The sequence below is a fragment of the Phasianus colchicus genome, chromosome 3 (assembly GCF_987193195.1).
Source record: "Phasianus colchicus chromosome 3, bPhaCol1.hap1.1, whole genome shotgun sequence".
Classification (NCBI taxonomy): domain Eukaryota; kingdom Metazoa; phylum Chordata; class Aves; order Galliformes; family Phasianidae; genus Phasianus; species Phasianus colchicus.
The window spans coordinates 15,944,413-15,965,796 of record NC_143438.1 but is presented as its reverse complement, the minus strand read 5'-3'; the positions used below and the strand labels follow the sequence as shown (position 1 = coordinate 15,965,796).

Here is a 21,384-nt window from a genome sequence, read left to right as displayed (position 1 = left end):
TATGAAATTAATATTGGAGGCAGAATGTAAGCTGGTTGATGAGTTCTGCCCTGGTGAAGGACACAAAGGAAGTGCTAGAGCTCAGGTGTGTAAGGGCTTCTCACAGCTCCACACAGCTGAGCACCATCTCCAGCTGGGTGGGCTCTCAGAGCAGCACATGGAGCAATGTCTCTGCGTCTTTCTCGACAGAGCATGAGCGGTCTCAGTGAATAATTGGCTAAACAGCATGAAATCTGACAATCCTCAGTCATCTGAATTCAGGTGAAAAATGTGGGCTGAGCTTTTGAACCTGCTGCTGCTCCCAAGCAGTAATGTACTTTCCCTTGTGCCAGGCTACAGAAATTGCTCATGGCAGTCTGTGATGGAGCACATTTCCCCCAGTTGCTTATTCTCCTTTGCACGCAGAAGTTGTACCTGACTACTCCTCCCCTCTCTTTGCCCAGCATGCGTATGTAGGCACTGCACAGAAGCAGCAAGGCTGAGACCTTGCCACAAGCTGCAGTTCATTTTCCATTTGGAAGGTGGATCCCCCTCAGACTGCAGCAGTAATGGCTTTGGCTAGACCAAGAAAAACATATTTTAAGCCCCAGCCAACTACAGCTAGGTTGTTGTGAACAATTACAGTGTAAGAATGTAGTAAAAATGCAGGGAGAGATGGAGCAAAGTGACTGAAGATGATATGTCTGAGGTGGAAGGATGCGGCTTGTGAGCCCTTCCTTTGCTCCCAAGGAAAGCTAAAGGGAGAAAAAGAGACTGGAGCCACGGAGAGAAGGAGGTCTTGTAGGAAGGCCCTTGAAATCAGATAAGGATAAAACTCCAAGTGAAATCTGAATTAAAAAACTCTCCACCCATCACCATTCTGTGTCCCAGATGCTTTTAACACACTGGTTCTAGCAGGATTTTTCGTTTTCCTTTAGCCATAGCTGTTTCACTAAGATTAAAAAACTCCGGGATTTTCTAATATTTGAGTGTGTTGTAATTTTAGTGGTCATCCTTAATCTTTTTTCCCTAGCACAGCTCTTTCTCTCATCAGCTTAATATTTAAACTGGATTCATTTTTAATGCTTTAATATGCAAACACATTTATGTCAAAATTGATTCAATATTTAAACTTGTTCAGTTTCAAACACATTTTATGCTTCAGCTGCTCCAACTTGTAGATTATTTCAAACGTGGAATTGATTCCAAAATTAAGCAGGTTTAAATGTTCAGTCAATTTATTTTAAAGTATGCGTGTGTTTTAGAGACCTGTATTGAGAAATGATAATTTTCTTTCCTGGTGCTTTGCAGTTCAGAGTGCGTCAGCAGTTTGAAGGCACATATGGCTGGGTACGATTTGCCCAAAGTCTAAGCAAGTCTTGTACAGGATGTACAAAATGGCAGGTGCCCACCCTGTGCACAGAGACAGTGGGCAGACCTAGGGAGAGAGACTAGTTAACCTCAGAAACATGTTTTTGCACTGTCTTCAAAAATGTTTGGTGACAACTAGGATGGAAAACTCGACCTTTTGGCTCTGGAAGTCCCGTTTGAAATCCCTTATTTCTCTGTTTCAAAGCACAGATTTAAAGCCCATTTTCCCACTTCTTCAAGTCCACATAGAATGTTCCGAAGTGTATTATTAGAGCTTTAATTTTTATTGATTTGCCTTTTTTCCAAAAAGCTTAACCAGCACTGAAATCTCTCTTCAGTCAAAGCAAAGAGAATGGGGGGAGGAAGAGTAATGCGGGATGTTTTGATTGATTTTTGTCCATTTCAGTGGTGAGGACTGCAAAACTAAATGCTTGAAGTTTGTTTTGGTTTGTCTGTTGAAAAAACACCCTCAGTAAAACTTGATGTTTTGTAGCTGGCTTTTTCATATAAAACTAGAAGAAAATCTCCAGCTTTTCAGCTGGCATGACTTTCTCTGCAATCTTATGAGAGAGAAAAAAAACACAGAGTGGTTGCAAAGACCTTTGCAATTTGATGCACAAGTGATGCATTCTTCATGGTAGATGGAGAAAGCCATTTTCTTTGCTGACTGGTTTGTATAAATGACCAGAAGTGCTCCGCTTCTATTGTTACTGATCTGGTACTTATTAATGAGTATTAAAAGAAAAAAACCTAAAAAATAGTTAGAATGTGGCTAGATGACTGCTTGCAGCGTTGTTAATGTTTGTTAGGTAGACTTTTCCTTGCAGCAGTTATTTCCTGTCCTTCAGAGAGTGCTAATTTTGCACATGCTGTTAAATCACTCAAATTGAAAACAAAAAAAAAGCTCAGGTAAACTACTTCTCATATTGGTTCTAGAAAGAAGAAATTAGTTAGAGTTTTGGCTGTTTTTCAAGACTCCTGTAATTTAAGAATAGTTCTTTTCTTCAAAATGAAATGTTGTGTAGCAGCAGTTAGTGATGTAGATGAGCTCTTTTTTTTTTTTCCCCATCCTCTTCAAATTTAAATCTCTGAGTTTTGAACATCTGAGTGCTGGCCAGTGCACACATATTAGATGGTTTTCATTTCAGAACTGAGCACATGAATGTATTATCACTATAATGGGATCATACTAGGAGCTGATAGGTTATATATACTTGCCATCATCATCTGTAAAAAATAATATGTAGGTTTCATATTTGCATAACTTTCTACATTTGCATAAACTCAGCTTTTCTGTGTCAGACGCATTTTGCCTAAAGTTATATTTTAACAAAACTGTAGGTAACAGAAGACAATTGCATGGATTTCTTAAGAGCTTAGGGGGTTTCACAAGACAATGTGTACACACAAACTCCCTGAATGAATAAGTTACTATGTCTTATTTATTTACAGCATTTTGTTTTTCCTGCAAGGGACAGCTGCACCAACCCAAAGAAAATATTCAGGTGTTCAGTAGTAGAATCTGGGAGAAGATTAGGGGCAGCTGCTAAAAGGAGCCCGAGGCTCCTTCTATCCTACCTAATTAATCGTGCCTGGGGCTGCTCTCCAACACTGAAACCAATGGATACGAAAGAGCTTGTGAGACCAGGGACCATTCTTACAATCCTGAAAGATGGATGATCATTAAGTCCCATCATGACTTAATTTACTGAGGTAAAGATAGCCTAACAGCTTACATTCTCAGAGCACACCCCTGTAACTCCAACAGCAGCATGTGGTACCAAGAGGATTTACTTTCTTGTTTCCAGAAGCAATATAAAGGCTCTTGGATTAGCAGCTGCTGTTCCCTGTAGCTCCCTTCTCCATGGATGCTGCATTGTAGTTCCTGTTTACAAATGGACTGCATCCAAATTCCCTGCTATATATATATGTACGTGTATATATGTATGTATATCCTGCATCCAGCCTTTCTGGCTGTTACACCCAGGAACAGCTCAGCTCATCCAGGATGTAGGCATGGTCTTACTTTTGATTTTCAGCAGCTCTTGCTGGAGAGCAATGGGGAGTCAGCTTCACAGTGTCAAGGTAGACCTCTCAGATGTACTCAGAACAAGGAGGAGGACAGGAGTGCGTTCATTCAGGAATGAGTGAGTGGAATGGATTTGTAAAGATGGAACTCTGTTTCTAGCAGGAAAGGCAGCCATTGGAAGCTCTGTCTGAGACTTGGTGAGGAGCAGTAGTCTTAGTTTCATGCCCAAATTCTCTTTTGCTGGATAAGAAGGATGACAATACTCAATCCTCCAGTATGAAAATGTAACTAAGATGTATCCTGAATGCAGATGGGAACACTACCTGGATGCGAGCACTTTGAGAAATTAGGAAACTTTAAAATTTGCTGACAAATCACTGTCTGGTGTAAAATTCCCATGACGGGAGAAACAACTGAATTCTGTGTGGTTTTCAGTGGGTCCAGAAATGCAGTGTTAACGTGACCTTGTCACTGCAGAACATTAGACAATTAAATACACTCATGTTTTTGACAGAGAAATCTTAGTCTGTGTAATACCATGGTAAACAACTAGCTTAAAATTCTATCATCCTTTATTAAATATGCAGAGTAAGAAAAGAAAAAGATTAATGCATCTGACATACAAACAGCAAACTAACTTAGTTTTAGCAATATATCCCATTTCCTTAAACTTTTGCTGTAGAAAGACCATTCAGCAAGACTTTAGCTGATTTTACAGGTTATAGTAATTTTTCTCATTAAAGAAAAGATAAAATGTCAGGTGAGCTAGAGTGGAGCTGTTTTGTCATATCTTGGCTCACTGGAGACAAGGAAAAAAGGATAAGCAAGCATCAAAGAATGTGCAAAGGGCATCAAGAAAAGTGAAAAATGGTTTTTGTTTCTGAGATGGGCTTTTACTTGTGACAGTGCCTCTAGAGTGCTGTGCACAGCATATAATCTTCTTGGCTGGTTCAAGAGCTGGTGCCTTTGGAATGGTGTTCGGCGAATTATTTGGTAACTCCTTTTATAACAGTATATGCTGTGTAGCAACAAAAACTTTCTTAGCCAAGCAAACTAAAAGTCACACAGAGAGACAGAGACGTGCTGAAGTGCACACAAATGCGCGTAAGAGTGTCCAGATCACACAAAAGATAAAAGAGTAAGGAAAAAGAAGAGGGTTGGAAATGGAAAGAAGCACAAAAAGAAGATAGAGGACCATAAATTTGTTCATAATTCAGTAGAGCTTTGCTAGACATAGTTATGAGGCAAAGAGCTGCTGATGTCCTCTAGATCTCTCCGACCTCCTTGATTCAATCTCATCGTTTTCCAGGAACAGGGGAAGTAAGGTCCAACAGTGTTAGGAGTCATATCAGAGGTTTCCCCATCACAAATACTAACTGCTTATTTGTATTTGTGGCCTTAGTGTCTAATTATACTAATTTCCAATTACCTTTCCAAATATATCCCTCCTAAAAGGGAGGGAATAGCAGGTCCTCACTTTATTTTATTAGCACATTGTTTTATACCATTGATTTCTGGTCTTATTTCTCATGCCTGTTGCTCAGACTTCAGCAGAATTCCCATTCTTATCAGTTGGATACCTCATTGTTCTTCATGACTTTTGCTGACTATGTGCTGTTAATTTTGTGCAACACAATGAATTGCATATATGCTGCTTCAGGAAAAGTAGTTTCTTACTTACATCTGCTCAGTTACGATTAAAAAAAAAAAAAAAAAACCCACGAAATGAAGAAACACAGCCCTACCAGATCTAAAAACTACAAGTTGTAGTTGAACATGGGCAGTAACAGTGAGAACAGTGAGTCTGTGGAGATTTGGAAGGAGCAGCCAGTGATACAGGACTATTCAAAACTGTAGTTTGACCCTTGTATTATCAAGTACACATAACATATACTTGAGAAATACTCAATGTCTGGGAATCCACGTACTCTCCTTATGGGCTCTCTGTATATTGATGTGTGATCCAAAAGGCTGATGAGCTACAATGCTGTCTCCATATTTCTCAAAGAAATCTACAGTGACCCAGAAGATATCAAAGAATTAGACTGAGATGAGCAAGGGAAATGTTAAAAGCTGTCTGTTGTAATATATATTTATGAAATGCACAATGCATTAGGTGATACGGACTGCTGTTTCATTAACTATACATTTTGAAAAGAGATTTTTCTTTGCCTTTTAAATGGTTTTTGTAAGAATAAAGAATATCATTACATCAAAGGAAATATTCATATAACCCAAAAGATCTGACATAAGCCCTCAAATGCCAAGCAACCCATAGACAATATTAGAATTCTGTGTGTACCTCTAGCCATTAATGCAAATCAGTAAAAGGTTCCAAAAAAATGTCAGCTTTTATGCTGTAATTCTGTGACAAAAGGACCTGAAGGCAGACAAAGTGAGTATGCCCAACTGATCACTTTTCACAACGGTAACACTGTCATTGAAATATTTTTAAAATGCCATAATTTATTACCACAAAAGAAGGGTTTGATACCTCTCAGAGACACATCCATGCTCTGAGAAAGCTTGAGATCCACTTTCCCCTTGAAGATGGCCTTGGGACATTCTGTGTTGCAGGGATGCTCCTCACCTCCTTGACCTTATCAAACCTTCCTGCCAGTATTTCTTCTGCTAGTGAGGGCAGCTTTGCACTTCTTACATTGCTAGTCAACTCTGGCAAGGATATGGAGGTGGTGCTGGATTTGGGATTCAGTGGTGTCCTCTCAACCTCTGCCTGGCTGGGCTAGGAGTCAGAATTTTCAATAGAAATTTGCTTTGGAGCATTACTGAAGCAAATGTGTATATTATCACCGTGGACCATATACTGCTTGAAAAAATCTACATAGCTCTTGAAAAGACAGCAAGAACAAGAAATACGAGGTTCCTATTCATATATACTGGACGAATAGAAGAGAGCTTACAGTACTTTGGATGCTTTTCATTAATTCTTTATGTTTATGTAGATTACCTTTTAATTCTGTGAAGAAGAAGAAGAATCTTGAATTCAATTTCTTGTTTTTCTTTTGAAAGGGAAAATCACACACCATCTGTAATAGAAATTCTAATTAACCAATAATAAGCTATCAGTATTTTTTCTAACAATCAGATTTTATGGGCTTGAAAGTTAAGTAATGAAGAAGAATCAATACAGAGAAAGAAATCAATATGCCTTTCATGCACTGTTTCCTAAGTTCAGAACAAACCCTCAGAAATGTCTGCAATTCCTCCATTATTGCCATGTATTTTAAAAGCTGTGGAAAATCGGATGTACAAAAAATGCTCTAAAAACAAATGTAATCATAAATTCTCCTCTCTCCCCTACCTCCCATCCCCCAAACGTGCATTTATTTCCATTGCCTCAATCAAAAGAAAGAGGTTTGTACGTGCTGTTTAGTTCAGCAGAGATGATTCAGGGACTGGTGATGAAAATTGCTAGAGACACAAAAAGACTTCCATATGAAGAGACAGTGAAAATCCTGAAGCTGTTTAGTCTGGAGATTAAACAAATAATATGGAGCATGATAGATGTATACTAAGTAATGAATATTATAGAGAAAGCAACTTAGGAACTCACAATTACCTTTTCTTTATAACACACAACAAACTGCTTAGAAGGGTTCTCTTTTTTTACTCAAGAGCACCGTTAAATATGAAATTCATTGTCACTAGCTATCACTGATGCTAAGAGTCTAGTAAAAAAAGACAAAATTAAGAGTTTGGAAATATATATGTATCAACATACATCCATAGCTATTGATATCTATTGAAATATCAGAATAGCAGAAGTATCTATTGATTACCTGGATCATCTTAAAAACGTATTGGATCATAAAGCTATTTTCTTCAAATGGGAAGCCACACACTAATGTGGTTTGGTCATGCATTTGTACAGGATCTTTGCACACCCTCTGAAATCTCTGTGACCAGCCACTGGTGAAGGCAGAAGCCAGGGTGAGGGGTGTCAGTACTCTGCACTGACTTAGCAGCAGTTGTACATCTGTAGAACATAAAGAAAGTAGGGCTGCAAGGTCAAGAGGCCACCCCTTCCTGAACACAGGATCAATTATTCTTCCAATTTAAGCCTGTTTTTTAAGATGTCCTCAAGTGGAGATACAAGAACCTCCCCATGTGGCCTGCCACCATGCTTGATGAGGCCCATCTGCACAAAGTGGTCCTCATCCACAATCCACCCCTCCCTGACCTGACTGTGTAGGCTTCACCTTGGGCACAGAGGAGCAAATCATGCCTTTCTTTTTCATGACACTATCTTACGTTCTTGATGACTATTATAATACTGTTTCCTTAGTTCCTTCTTTTTCTGGCTAATTAGCTGCCGTTTCTTAAAGCTCTACACTGAGGCCACATTTTCCAGACCTCTAATCTGTTCCAGTGCCTGCCTCTGCCATGCCTCCACTTGAGCCACACACACATTGAATATGGACAAATATGGACGCGGCCCCACATGAAGCTTCCTCAGTGCCCAGTGTAATGAGAAAGGCTGTTCCAGATGTCTTGCTGTTTCCCTGTTCTTACATCCCAGTATGGCACTTCCTTTTTTAGTACCAGCAGGACATTTTTGAGTCTTGTTCAGTTTGTGGTCTGTTATCACCACTTGAACTGCACATTATGATTTCCCCCCAGGAGAAGTATAGCCGACTAACCCAAAGAAGACATACACCTTATCTTGTTCCTCCCATGTTGCATCCACTATAAAACAAGAAATGGGTTACTCATTTTGAATGTCTGAGTTTTGTAATATATCACATAAACAGAATAATATAAAGAGGGTAATGGATCGCTTAAAGAGCTCTTGTACACTCATTTGCTATGTGTAATTTAGCTTTCCTTATTTATTGCAATAACAAGTCATTTATTCCGGAGACTAGGAGTAATCTTAGTCATACAGAATTTCATGACAACATTTTTCAGTTTTGAAAAATTTGGTTGTGTGTGAATTTACCAAACAGAAACCAGATTGACTTCACTTTTGCAGTTTCCACAGAAGTCAGCAATAGTCTTAAGGACATGTGTGAGCTGACTAGTTTACTTCACTCAGCTGTTGATGATTATTTATCTCCTAGGCAGGATACAGAAAAGTATTGAATCATTAAATGACTGTTTTTACCACAGTATGAGATAAAGTTTTGTCATTAATATAACAATGATGTTTAGAACATACATGGAAATTCTCAGATATTCTAATGTCATGCTGGGTGCTCAAAATGTAATAGAGGGACTATCAAGAGAACAGTTTTCCAATAATCATTCTTGAAGTCAAGTTTTCATAAGTTACAACATTTGTTTTCTAATTTCCAAATTTGAATCTTCTTTCTAATGTTTTTCAAACATAGACTAATGCATCTTTGCTTTCTTAATAACCCAAACACATAATTCGCAAAGACCATGAGTTTTTCCTAGGTAGATATACTGGAAAAAAATCTGGTATAGCTACCCCTATAGTTGTACTGTTGTATTGACTGTTTGCATAAGCATCACTTGTTTTCCCATCTTAACAGAAGCTTTTATACTGACATGCTGGCAAAAGGACATATAGTTTATGAGATTTAAAGTTTTCCAACCTCAGTGAAGAGGCAAGCTGAAAGATGCCCGTATAGTCATTGACTTTTGGTTTAAACCAATTTGGCAATTAGCTCTATAGAAATCTTCAAAGCTCCCAGCCACAAGTCTCATCCTGCGTCTCTGCTTTTTGATCAACTCCACTCATGTTCCAGCTCCAGCTTGGGAGAAAAGCAGAAGCTCTTGACTTCCACTTTCCTCCATGACCACGGTCATAGCAGCTGGAATCAGGAATCTGATCCATGGCCAAGAGAAAGACAGAAAGCCAACCTTTCTGGGGTTCTATTATCTTACTCTTCACATAAAACTGGAGATCCAGTGAAAGCTGATCCACTGAGTCATGCATTCACTCCTCTGCTCGTGCATAGCACAGACGTGTGCCCTTCCTCAGCATAGGCAGATGGCTACATTTCAGTATAGGTTTTAAATTTGGTGAAATTTTAAATTGGGTCACAAAAATGGCGCAGAGAAGGTGCAGCTAAGCAGATACGCTCTTCTCTTTTCTGCTTTATTCTCAATTCCTGCTGATCTTGTAGCATTGATCTGCTACTTTTAATAAAAAACAGTTGTTTACCTCGCTCGTCTGGAAACTCGTAATGCCCTAATAAAGCAATCACAAAAGTGCTGTTTTCTTTGTTTTCCATGAAAGCATTTCTCTCTCTGTACTCCCCCTCATGTACAGGCAGGCAAAGGCTGTTAACATACTGCAGCTATCTGATCGCAATCAGGACCTTGCAACCTGATTTTGCTTAGTGGATCTTTAGGCACAGGGATGTTTTAGTGTTTATGGAAAGTGATTCTGGCCTGTTGTTTTGAACATAAAGGTTCTTTCTAATTCTGCAGTACCTTCTTTCTTGAGAAAAACAAAACAATACTCTTCTGTTCTTAAATCAATATAACTTGTAAAATAGAAATTCCTCCACAAACCAGGCTGAATAAATTATGTCGTTAGGCATCAGACCTACACTTAGAGAAAATGTGATTCTGTGGGCTATACAGGCCCACAGAGTCAAACATCCCAGCTGTTAGAATCAGATACTTCTCTAATCTGAAAAAGCTACTCTGGGTAAATAGCATGGTGGTGTGTGGTCTCTGTCTATTCTGCCTGCACAGTACCTAGTTGCTGACAAGTACTGGATGTATTTGTCATCACAGTCTCCTTGATAGTTTGGGCAGTGCCCTCACCCGTGCTTCCCCCTGGAGCCAGAAGTAAGTGAAGCCACGAAGTCTGTCTGGTGTTTGGCAGTCACTCTGGTAGCCCATGGAAATTAAATTTCCCAACTCTGACACCAGAGCAAAACTCAAAACATTCATTCTGACTTCATGAAATGGAAGTTAGAATGTTAGCTTTGAGCAACTTGAAGAGAAGGCGTGTTATTTTCAAAAGGTCTCCATGACCATGTTTTCTTCTTTCCTTCAGGCTGTACGTGTCTTAATGCATGGGAAAGGAGAGGAATGGAAGTCAGCTGCTCAAAAAAGACTTCTCTTGATTATTCTCAGAAACTATCAAGGGAAGGAGCAGGCAACACATCTTAATCTGCACTTCCCTTAAAGTCCTTCCTTGCCTTGCATTACACAGTTGGCCTCGGCTCTGTTGAATGAGAAAAGGGGTCAGGAATGTTTGAAGAAGAGATCCCAAGTTACTATTCCAAGAAACTGATGGTCCTCTGTCAGGGGTTCCTCTTACACTGAAAAACATCTAGTAAGGTGTTCGGTAGCCCAAGGAGGAGGGGGAGGGAGAATATTTATCTTCTATTTGCATGTAACTTTATTCTGAAAAATTACCACTTAAAAAGAACACCTTCTTGCTCGGGAGGTCTAACAAAACTCTCAACTTTCTTTTGCTGCTTTTTCTTCGCTGTGCCCTGAAGACTCAATACAGATAGGCAGACAGACTCTGAAGTTTCTATAATCCTCAGAAATGTTTTCAGACAGCTAATTAGTCGCAACCTGCCTTATAGCAATATGGGCCAATAAAACTGCATACGGCTCAGCTGTGGCACAGTTTGGCCAGTTAGACATTCCTGCTTGGTAGTTGTGAAAAAGACATTGCCCAGAAAGATCTATGTACAGTTTGCAAGGTCTGCAGTCAGGAAACAAGTAGACACTTTCCTCTCAAGATGAACGTATTTCATGCAGAAAATCAATGTGAAATAAAAGACATCCATAGTGTGATTTTTGTTGTAGAACATCTTAGAATAACGGTGCATTTTAACTCCCAATTATGCTGTGAGACATAAAAGTCTTGGAGGTCTTCATATGTGGATGCTTTTCTTTTTCTGAATTTAATCATAGAATTATATCTACTATCATATACATAGGCTTAATGTTTAATTCATTAGGTCCCCAAGGAAATCTTCAGGTTCTACACAAAGCCATGAAAATCTGCCTTTCTCATGCAGAGACCCTATTGTCAGGCCCACCTCAACACCTCTCCACAGCTAACATTTCTTGATTAGAGGAAAACAATATTCGGCCTCAGCTGTGATATGACAGTTGAGCTATTTAAAGCTCCCCACTTTAGCAATTCAGAGTGATATTAAAACGTGCAATCCCTGGTAATTGAGATTGGAGTTAAGGACAGATCAATGAAGCAAAGGCAATTTGGAAATGGCAGTAATAATTATGAGTCCCTTTGCTTCCACAAAACATGAACTATTGAACATCCAGCAGTGGCACAGGTATTCCAGGATGAAGAAGGAGGAAAAAGAGAGCATTGGGGCAAAAACAAATAAAATTTAAATGGGAGAAAGCTGCCACTTCAGCCTAAATCTGAAGAAAAAGAAGAAATAACATTTGTATCCTTGTTCTAAAGGCTGGATGAGAGACAGAATTGTCTTCAGCGTCTCTCTGTTTTACCTTCAGTTGGGAGCTCAGGACACATGGGCTAGATTTGGCTGTGTCTGGGTATTTCTGACTGCTGCAGGCACTGAGCTGGGCCCTAGGCTCATGGAACTCTGCAGCTGCCTGGAGTTACCCAGTTTATGGGAGCTCCCCAGGCTCCTGGAGGGTTCCATCTGACTTCCACATACAGATGATGACATACACAGCGCTCACCAGGATGCTGGAGAAAAGTAGGCTGCTAAAAACAGAGGCAGGCAGTGAGGGGAAAGAGGAATTGGGCAAAATAGACCATGAGAAGAGGACAAAGACAAAGGGGTTGGTCATGGGTGGCAATCCCAGACCTTTTTCACATTTTGCTAGTGCATCCTTGCATCCATAGTCTACTGAAACTCATTTGCAGCTCTGTGCCTTTTCAGATACATCATAGCGGAACCACTTCAAAGCTGAACCACTGAGTAAGACTCCAGTAAATATGAATGAGGAGAGTGTTCCTCATTACAACGTTCTTAAAAAACACCTACAATGACCTCAGTCTTGTGACCAACATTCCTTCCTCAGCTGCCTCCTTTAAGTTCTTTTCTCACCCACTTCTGTTCCTCTTTCTGCTTCTTTTATGTGATATTTTTGGTTGAGAGGCCATGAAAAGGAAAGGCAATAAATACAGTGTGTTCAACCACTGCCAAAAGCTGGAGTCACTTCACAGAGACAGAGGAAGTTAGGGCTTGCTATGTAATCCTGAACATGTGAAAACTGAAGCAGGTCATTGTGGGGCACAGATCACAAGATGCATTGCTACAGCCCCTTTGGTTTTTCAGTCTCGTCAGTAAAATGAAATCTTTATTTCATTTTGTTTTTAGAAAAATAAAAAATAAAAAGGATATCGTGCTTAAAGTATCTAGTGTGCTAGATTGGAAGCAAATTGATTTCATTGCTCAGGACCAATTTATGATAGTCTTAAATAAGCTTTCTTTAACAGGTGCAAATTGCATGCCTCAGTTTACTTGCTGAGGAATACAATTACGCCAGCACAAAGCTGGTTGTGACTCACATATAATGAAATGAAAACAGTATCATCACCATTAAGCAGCAAATAAAGCTATTGATTCCTTGCACGCTGTCAGGTTCAATTCAATTGCGTTTTTTTTTTCTTTTTGTCCTTAATTGTGCGGTTCATGCTGAATCCTCATTTTAATGCATGGAATGGAATGATGCCACTACCTTCATACCTTAGCATCTAAAATGCAAGCCTGCTGAGCCCCAGCATATCTTTGTTGGACTTAATTAAAGTCAGCCATATTCACAGCACTTGATAAAGACAGATATTTTAGTCCCGAGACTGTTAGGACTGGCAAGACAGCAGATCCACTCCATGCACAATGTCAGGCTGTGCTGTACTCTTCCTGGCTGTGCACATCCCTGGATGAATGCATCACAAGTGACTTCCATTTAGCTTGCACAGATAAACCAGGCCATGAGCAAATGGTGCATTGAGCCAAAGCAAATGATAGGAGGGGAGGAAAGTGCTGCAGCAATCAAAATGTGAAAGAAAAGCCCTGAATGACTTTGCTCATGGGAGTAATGGTCAGCAGGGTGCAAGGGGAGAAGCAGAGGTGGAGTACTAGGAGAGGAAGAAGGCAGAAGGACATCTCATAGAATCATAGAACATCCTGAGTTGGAAGGGACCCACAAGGATCATTGGGTCCAACTCCTGGCTCCACAAAGCACCACCTAACATCCAAACCCAGTGAGAGCACTGTCCAAACACTCCTTGAACTCTTGCACTTGGAGCCATGCCCACTGCCCTGGGCAGCCTGTTCCATGCCCGCTGCCATCTGACGAAAAACTTTTCCCTGTGGACTGGGCTGCCAGATGTATGCAAGGGTAGGGACTTGCTGTACCTCTTCTGATGAACAGAGCATGCTGAATAGTGGGAAGAGGAGGAGGTTTTGTTGATTTTTTTAAAACAACAACCATACAAATCAGCTGAATAGCATATTCACTGGATATTGTTCAAGCAGCACTTTTCCCTGCTTGTGGCCAGTTTGCAATAGAAGTATTCATGCTGAGGGCAGCCTTATTCTGCGAGCTATTCATGAAGTGCTTTCTTAATATGCATCAGTGGCAAATTTGGTCCTGGCTGAGTAGTTGTGTTGGGAATGGTCTAGACTGATGCTATTTTTCCACTTCTGACTTTCTGATGAATATGATCTGTGACGTATAGACCAGTTCTACTCTCTTGACTCAGACCTTCCAAAGTGATCTCCCTCAGCTCCAGCTCCTTCAGCACAGTCCTCCTGTACCACTTGCTGTGAGCCGGGGAGTCAGTGCACTGTAGGCAGCGAGTGCTGATTACCCAAGAGGTGACACGTCTGGGTGATGTTTTGCTTCTGCCCAGATTCACAGGGATTTCTAACACAATTAGGTGAGTATCAGACAGAGTCCCCTTCACAAGAAGCAGTGAAACATTTTCTCTGCCCTTCCAGACGAGCATTACAGAAAAGGAGGAGATTAGAATAAATCCCCTGGCAGAAATTCAAACAAACTATACCTGCCAGCATCTTAATTAGGGTCTGAAGATATTGTATCAAGTGAATTCGTGAAGATATTGACTGAAAAATCAACAAGAAAGAGCCTCACAGGGCTCATTTCCTTTCAGAGTCCTAGGGTCAGTGTTTCTCATGTTCTCTGTGGCAGCTTCTTCCATCAGTGGCAGTGGAAAAATCTCACTGTCACTTCTACCCTACCTGTTTGCATGACACAAGATTTACCCAACTTAAATACTAGGAAAGTTGATGTTGAAATACTGTTCTCACTTGAGGTGTTTTTTCTTGTTGTTGTTGTTTTTTGTTTTTTTTTTTAAGAATATTTCAACTCTAAAGAAAACTAGGATTGTTTGATTGCTACTTGAATTTTGTATTTGAGGTGTCTTTCATCACTTTATAGAAGCTCCTTGAGTCTGTGGCACTATCCCCACCTGCAATGGCACTTAGAGAATTTGTCTGATATAAATACCATGAGTCATAGAATCATCAAATCATTAAGACTAGAAATGACCTCTAAGATGATCTAGTCATGGTTTGAACCAATGATTGAGGATCTGGTAGGAAGGCAGGGCCAACCCAGGGCAGCTCAGGTGCATGCAATGTAGCTAGTGACCAGAAGGGGTGGAGCCAGGATGCCCCCCTTCCCAGACTTCATTGAAGGGTTGGCAGTGGAGGTGAGGGTATGTTGCTGGAAAATCCTGCCTATGTGAGGCCTTCCAAAGGTAAGCAGCTCTTTTTCTTTATTTTTGCAACCACAGCTGCTGTGTTTGGGCTTGTCCTTATTTGCTGTAGCTAAAGACTTTGTTACCCTGCTGTTACTGCTACTTTCCATCACATTATAGTGTTTTTCCCCTAGTTTGCTACAACTTTCTTTCAGGAACTGTGGAGAAAAATTAAGGTTGATGGAGACTATGTCAGACTTCTGACAGTGCCACCTGTGAATTTCACAAAACTGTGTCTTAGCTTCATAATGATCTCAAGTAACTTTTCCTTGAAAAGATTAATATTGATATTTGTTATCAGTTGTCATCACCACTGTTCTAAGTTTCACCGACAGGCTAAAAGAAACATATGGCATTAAATGCTTCTAATTTCCATTTCATATCCTGTCTAGGTCTGTGTGGGCATTGTGGAGCCTGCTTCCATTCTCTAAACATATATCTTATTCTGTCTCTCATGCTGAAAATGCAGAACAAAAAAAGAATTGCTGATTTAGGGTCTCACTTTTGAATGAGAAGGGTTTAGATCTACGTGGGCTTAACTTTCCTGGAGCATTATAATAATGCAGAAGAGTTTTGATGAGATTAATACAAGTGGGTCCATCACCTTTGTGATTTCCTGCAAAAGCACACAGATGTAATTAAGCTTATATTCGTCTCCTGTATAGGCAGGATATTTCTTACTCTGTAGATATTGCCTTGAACGTCTGTAGCGGGAGGGAGGAAGGAAACAGCTAAAAACAAACAAAATAAAACCTACTGTTTTAATCTGCATTGTGGCCTTCAGGTCCCTGCTTTGTCTGTTACACAAGTTCCTGTTCTCCAATTTTCACCTCTTCTTTCATCCCCCATCTTGATTTCTATTGCAGTATGGTATACATTGAATTAAACAGAAACGATGACTTGCAAACTTTCAGATGCAGATGATAAAGCCAGCACCACCAAATGAGAATTTCCCTTGGTAGGGTTGTTTGCAGCTTGTTTACTGCTGCTTGCAGCTGTTTCAGATGGTCTTCTCCCACCATCTGCTTGGGAATGACTGTGGGGGGGGTGAGAGTGTCTGGTGTGAGGTAGAGCTCCCCACATTCCCTACTGTGTTGGAGGGATCCCACCCACTACTGCCACAGAGGTTCCTCAGCAGAGCCTCTAAGTGATAACATTAGAAGCACCCTGTTATTTTGTTTTTTTCCTTTCCATCAGATTCTCCAACTCAATGAATCATTAATGTGGTTTAGAATGGAAATGAAAATGCCACAAAAGAGCATCTCATTGCAGGATGTCTGTAAAGATATACAAAAGGATCTTTTCATAGATAATTATTCAAACCATTTCATATAACTGTCACCATTAAAAGGTCACTAACTTTTACCACATGGGGCTTCCTGAAGATGCATCGTTGCTGCCATCTTCTAAAAGCAAGCAAATATTCTGCTGTCATGCATGGTCATCATGGAATCATAGCATGGCTTGGGCTGGAAGGAACCTCAAAGATTATCTAGTTCCAACCCCCTACTAGATCAAGCACTAGATCACAGATGATACTGCTTGGCTTTATCTTATACCTTAGCAGAGAGGATCAAGGTGACCATCATGATAGGCAATGTATAACCTAATAACAAATAGTGGTTCTTTCCCTGCAGAACTTGCACTCACACAATGATAGACAAGACTGTATCTCAGCGTGTCATCTTCTCCTGGTAATAATTGCAGTTACAACCTACAGTGTTCCTGCTATATTTCATTTCAGATTTTAATTGCACGCTATCATTCTCATTCCAAATTAAGATCTTAGGGCATATTTTAAACTGTAAATACGCATTAAAAAGATGATATTTATTACACAACTGCTCAAGCAAACATGTATGTAGCACATTAAAAAAGCAGATGTACTTGTAGAGAAGTTAATATACAAAGTTGCTGTGGAAAAAGAAGTCCTTTGGGTATATCACATTTAATCCTCTTCCTTATCTGCTATAACATCTTCTCTGTCAAACAGAGTTGAAATTGACTAAATGGATTCCAATTGTATTAGATGAGGACTGACAGGCAGTAAGAAACGACTGTACACCCTTTTCTTTGGGAAATCCAGCTAAAATTCTTTATTCTTAAGATTTACGATACAAGTGATATTACTTCCAGCAACGTGGTTTGATCTGCAGCTGTATTTTTAAGTTGCAAAGCTACCAAAAATAAAAAAAACAAAAAAGTGAGGCTGCACAGATGTTTTTTGAGGCTGCTCTCTTGCTGGCAAAAGGAGCCCTGGGCATCCCTGAGCCCTGTGAACATCTGCAAAGCCTCAGGAGGTTACATATGGGCATAATGGGTGCCAGCAAATATTGCGTGCCATCCTTAGAGTCAAATGTCAATATCCCCATTGCACTGTAAGCCAAGTGAACCCTGACATGCTAAAGAAAGGAACATTTATTTGCACTGAAAGGGTGCTAAGTGTTTAAAAGTCCGTTGGAGGGTGCAAGAACATGGTCTCATAGTGTTAGGACAAGGGAGAATGAATTTAAACTAAAAGAAAGGAAATTAAGGTTAGATGTTAGGGAGAAGTCTTTCACTCAGAGGACAGTGAGGCTCTGACACAGCTGCCCAGAGAAGGTGTGGTGCCCCATCCCTGGAAGCGCTCAAGGCCAGGTTAGATGGAGCCCTAGGCGGTTGAAATGGTGGTGGTAGCCCTACCCATGGCACAGGGTTGGGACTGGTGGGCTTTGAGGTCCCTTCTAACCTGAGCCCTTCTGTGATTCTACTCTATTATTAAAAAAAAAAAAAAAAAAATCTTTCTTTCTTTCTTTCTTGGAGTGAAAATTGAAGGGAGGTTTGGAGACACCCAAAGACAAGATGCAACATGCTGCCTAAGTGAGGTGATAATGAGACAGAATTGCTCCCGGAGAGCAGAGATTAGAACCTCCTTAGTCAAAGACAAGCTGTTCAGACCAGTAATATTTTGTCTATGCAGAACAGGTTATGCCTAGTGCTTCCAGCATAACATGAGAAACTTAGTATTGTTTGACCTTTTATTTTTTTTTTTTCTCATTCTGTTTATCCCAATCGCCACATAATATCCAACAGTAAAGAAAAGAAGAAAAAAAAGCTTTATTTCGTTTCTTATGGAAGCCTGGAAGAAAGTGTTTATTTCAACGGAAAATTAGTCCCAAATGATATCTGTTACATGATAGGAAACTGATGTTTTCCAGTCATATTAAGTGGAGACTGCATACCCTACTAGGTGTGTGATAACTTTTTTTGCAGCCACATTGTCTGCTTTGTCTGAAAGCTGTCAGAGCTGAGAAGCCTTAAACAAGCACATAAATATTATTCCAAATATCTAATTTCAAACAGCTTTTGGCATGTTATTCTAGTGCTTGTGCTCAAGCTTTGGTAGTACTGAAGATGTTTTTGTGGTCTTCTGGCTTATGTTTCAACAGATATTGTTGGAATTCATGCAGTGTTCATTATTAGTGATTATTCCTCACTGGGAACACTTGTTGAATGAGCCTTTCTCCTGCACCAGTAATAGGTGGTTGATTGGTGCTGATTTAATGATGCATAGCATCTTATCTCCTGCTGAGACCGGAGCTCACAAGAACTGCCAGGGATGTGCCTGTTGAGAAGCTGACATGGGCTGCATATTTCATGTGTTGCTGAGGCGTGCAGCCAGGCTGTGTAGTGATCAAACCCCAGAAGATGTACATATCTCCAGTTTTCCTGTGTAACAAAAATCTTGTCATCTGTTGACATAAAAGACTGAGATAACTGCTCTGCGACCTGATATAGTTCTTCAGTCTGGACAGATGAGACAAATCTAAATAATTGAGCATGAGCTCCTCTGATTTTCATCATGTTAATGCAGTGCCACATCCAAAACACAAAACAGCTTTGAACTTACTATGCTTATCTGCTGCTTGCAGTATTCATTGTGATTTCAAGTCCAGAGAAAAAGGAGATGCCAGCAAAGTTGGATTTATACAGGGTCACCTAGGTAGTGTCTCCCAGCTCACCTGCAGCAGCTTTCTGCTCTGCCTTTCAAACCATGCATATTTTGGAAACTGCTGTTTCCTGCTTGCTAGAAACTAGTACTTGGCAGCTCTCAGTTGGATGAGAGTTCACAGAATGGGGTTCACACCCTGGATGCACACTCTGACTGGGATGGGGAGCTGTGTTTGCCAATTCACACTCCAGGGCAGAACTTGTCCCATGTGTCCCAACACTGACTCCTCCTTCCTCCCAGCAGCAGCCAGTCACCATTCCCCTCTAAGTTCTCCTTTATGGACAGTGGTTAAAATATAATAAAATATAACGTTTTACCTGATGTTAAGCTAACTAAAAATGTGCATGTACATCTATGTATGCAAGCATACGCATTCACAGACACGTTTTATCTGGTGATAGGATCACATCCATCACCATAGCTCACCTCAGTGCTCACAGCCTGTAGCCCATGGTCTCACTTATCCTTGTTCTTTCTTGGTCTTGCAAGGAAAGAAAATTGCAGCATGGGCATAGTTTTACTGAGTGGAAAGCTCCTTGCTGCCTCCTGTTCAAAACTGGAGACAGACATTGTTTACTCTGTTTTGGTTACCCCTGCAAAAGATTCTGTTTTACAGCTTAATTTTATTTCCTTTTAATAGCATTTATTGGCAGAATTTAGAAAAAGTGAAACAACAGGAGACCACTCACCATCCCATTCATAACAATATAATACCAAGGCTTCTTTATTGCTATTCCTATTTAGAGTGACTGCAGTTTGCATTGAATTTACCTAGATTCACAACTTCATTTCCAGCTAACTATCTGATTTTGAGTGCTTTTTTTCCTTTAAAGCTTTATTTGTTAATGCATTTTTCTATAATTATACCATGATCACTCCTAAGTGCACAGTTTACATTGAACAGAACCATTAAGCATTACTGCTGAGAGTTGGTTGTTTCACATGGTTGTGAAGAGATCTTTGTGTTTAGACCCAAAACAGCTTTACAGGGCAAAAATATATTTAGCTACAGGAATCTCCAATTGCTATTTTTGTTGACGTCAGTAGTTAATAGGCTGGACAGCCTACAGGGTAATTTTGCAGACAGTGTTAAGCAGTTCTGTGCTCAGCAGAGATTTCAGCATCCTTGCTGTGCATATACAGCATATGTGTGCTGTAGTGGTGGCTTTGAATCATGCTCAATCTGATGCAAGGGCTCCATGATGCTCTAGAAGCTATCAACAGTGTCTTTTTTTCTTCTCTAAATTCATCCCTAGATGAGGAAGGGATTTTATAATCACAGAACCTTGATTTCTACCTCTTTGGCAAAGGTCTTGGCCAAGTTTGAATTAAAAAAAAAAAAAAAAAAAAAACTACAGCTCTCTGACAACATGTTTACAGCTCAGGTGGGTGCATTATCATTTGAGGAAAACATTAGTATGTGTAACATTAGTGATGAATAATTAACAAACAGTTATAACACTTTTCATCATTATGTTGATTTTATATGGGCTACAATCATTGAATTTTCTCCAGATCACATCTGGAATAAGATAGAGCTGCAGTTGAAGGGTGTTTGCTCTCAAATGGTCCAGGGACTGAAGATGACTGCTACACACAGAGGAAACAACAGAGAATTTAGCTAGGTGGAAAATACTAGCAGGAAGTAAGCTTCTAGTGATGGAGCTTAGCAGTGTGTCTTACACATGTAATCAACTGGATAAGAATTTGGAAAGGACACAGAAGATTTCACTGCTTCCCTTTTGAAAGGACTACTGCATCTTTTAAAGCCTCACCTCAGCAACAGCTCCTTTCAGTGTCCTCCTCAGAAAAAAGAACATACCATCTCTAGAATTAGCAAGAAATATCTGTGAGAGGTGGATGTTCCTTAGAGGTTTCCTACTCATGACATTTTCCAGCCCTTTCCTAGCTTTAAAAAAGCCAGGAGTCATAATACTGAGTGACATGAGCACTTCAAAAGCTGCTACAGGATGTGTGTAGGAATGGTCCTGTTTCTATTTGGGTATTTAGGTTTGCAGAATCAGGAAAAAAAAAAATTGTTATGAATGTATATGAAGAAGAAACGTGGCTGCAGGGGCCTTCAGAGAACTCTGTGCTCTGAGCATGAGGTCAGCAGACACGAGACTGCCAGCATGCCACTTCTGCCCTAGCACTGTGAGCAGCAAGACAGGAGATCCTCAACAGGCAGGAAAGGGTGTTAGATTGTCCGATCAAAAGAAAGCCGAGCCTCTTTGGTCCTCTGTTCAAAAATAAGTGATTTAGGACTGCAGAGGTAAAAGCTATTTTGGATCCATTTGTAATCGAGGCCAATCGAAAGGACTGATGTAT

The 21,384-nt window shown here is 40.2% G+C and overlaps 1 protein-coding gene across 5 annotated transcripts in view; it reads left to right on the top strand.

Moving 5' to 3' along the window:
* The window catches only part of CDH20 (cadherin 20), a 111,411-nt gene that overhangs the window by 34,069 nt on the left and 55,958 nt on the right, over positions 1-21,384 (top strand). Inside the window, exon 1 of one of the 5 annotated variants that reach the window (XM_090137052.1) lies at positions 14,972-15,065. The exons of 3 other annotated variants lie outside the window; for them this stretch is intronic. The gene's annotated coding sequence lies outside the window, so the exon portion shown is untranslated. Of the gene's footprint in view, positions 1-14,971; positions 15,066-21,384 lie in introns of those variants that run through there. One more of the 5 variants, XM_090137053.1, reaches the window with a different exon arrangement.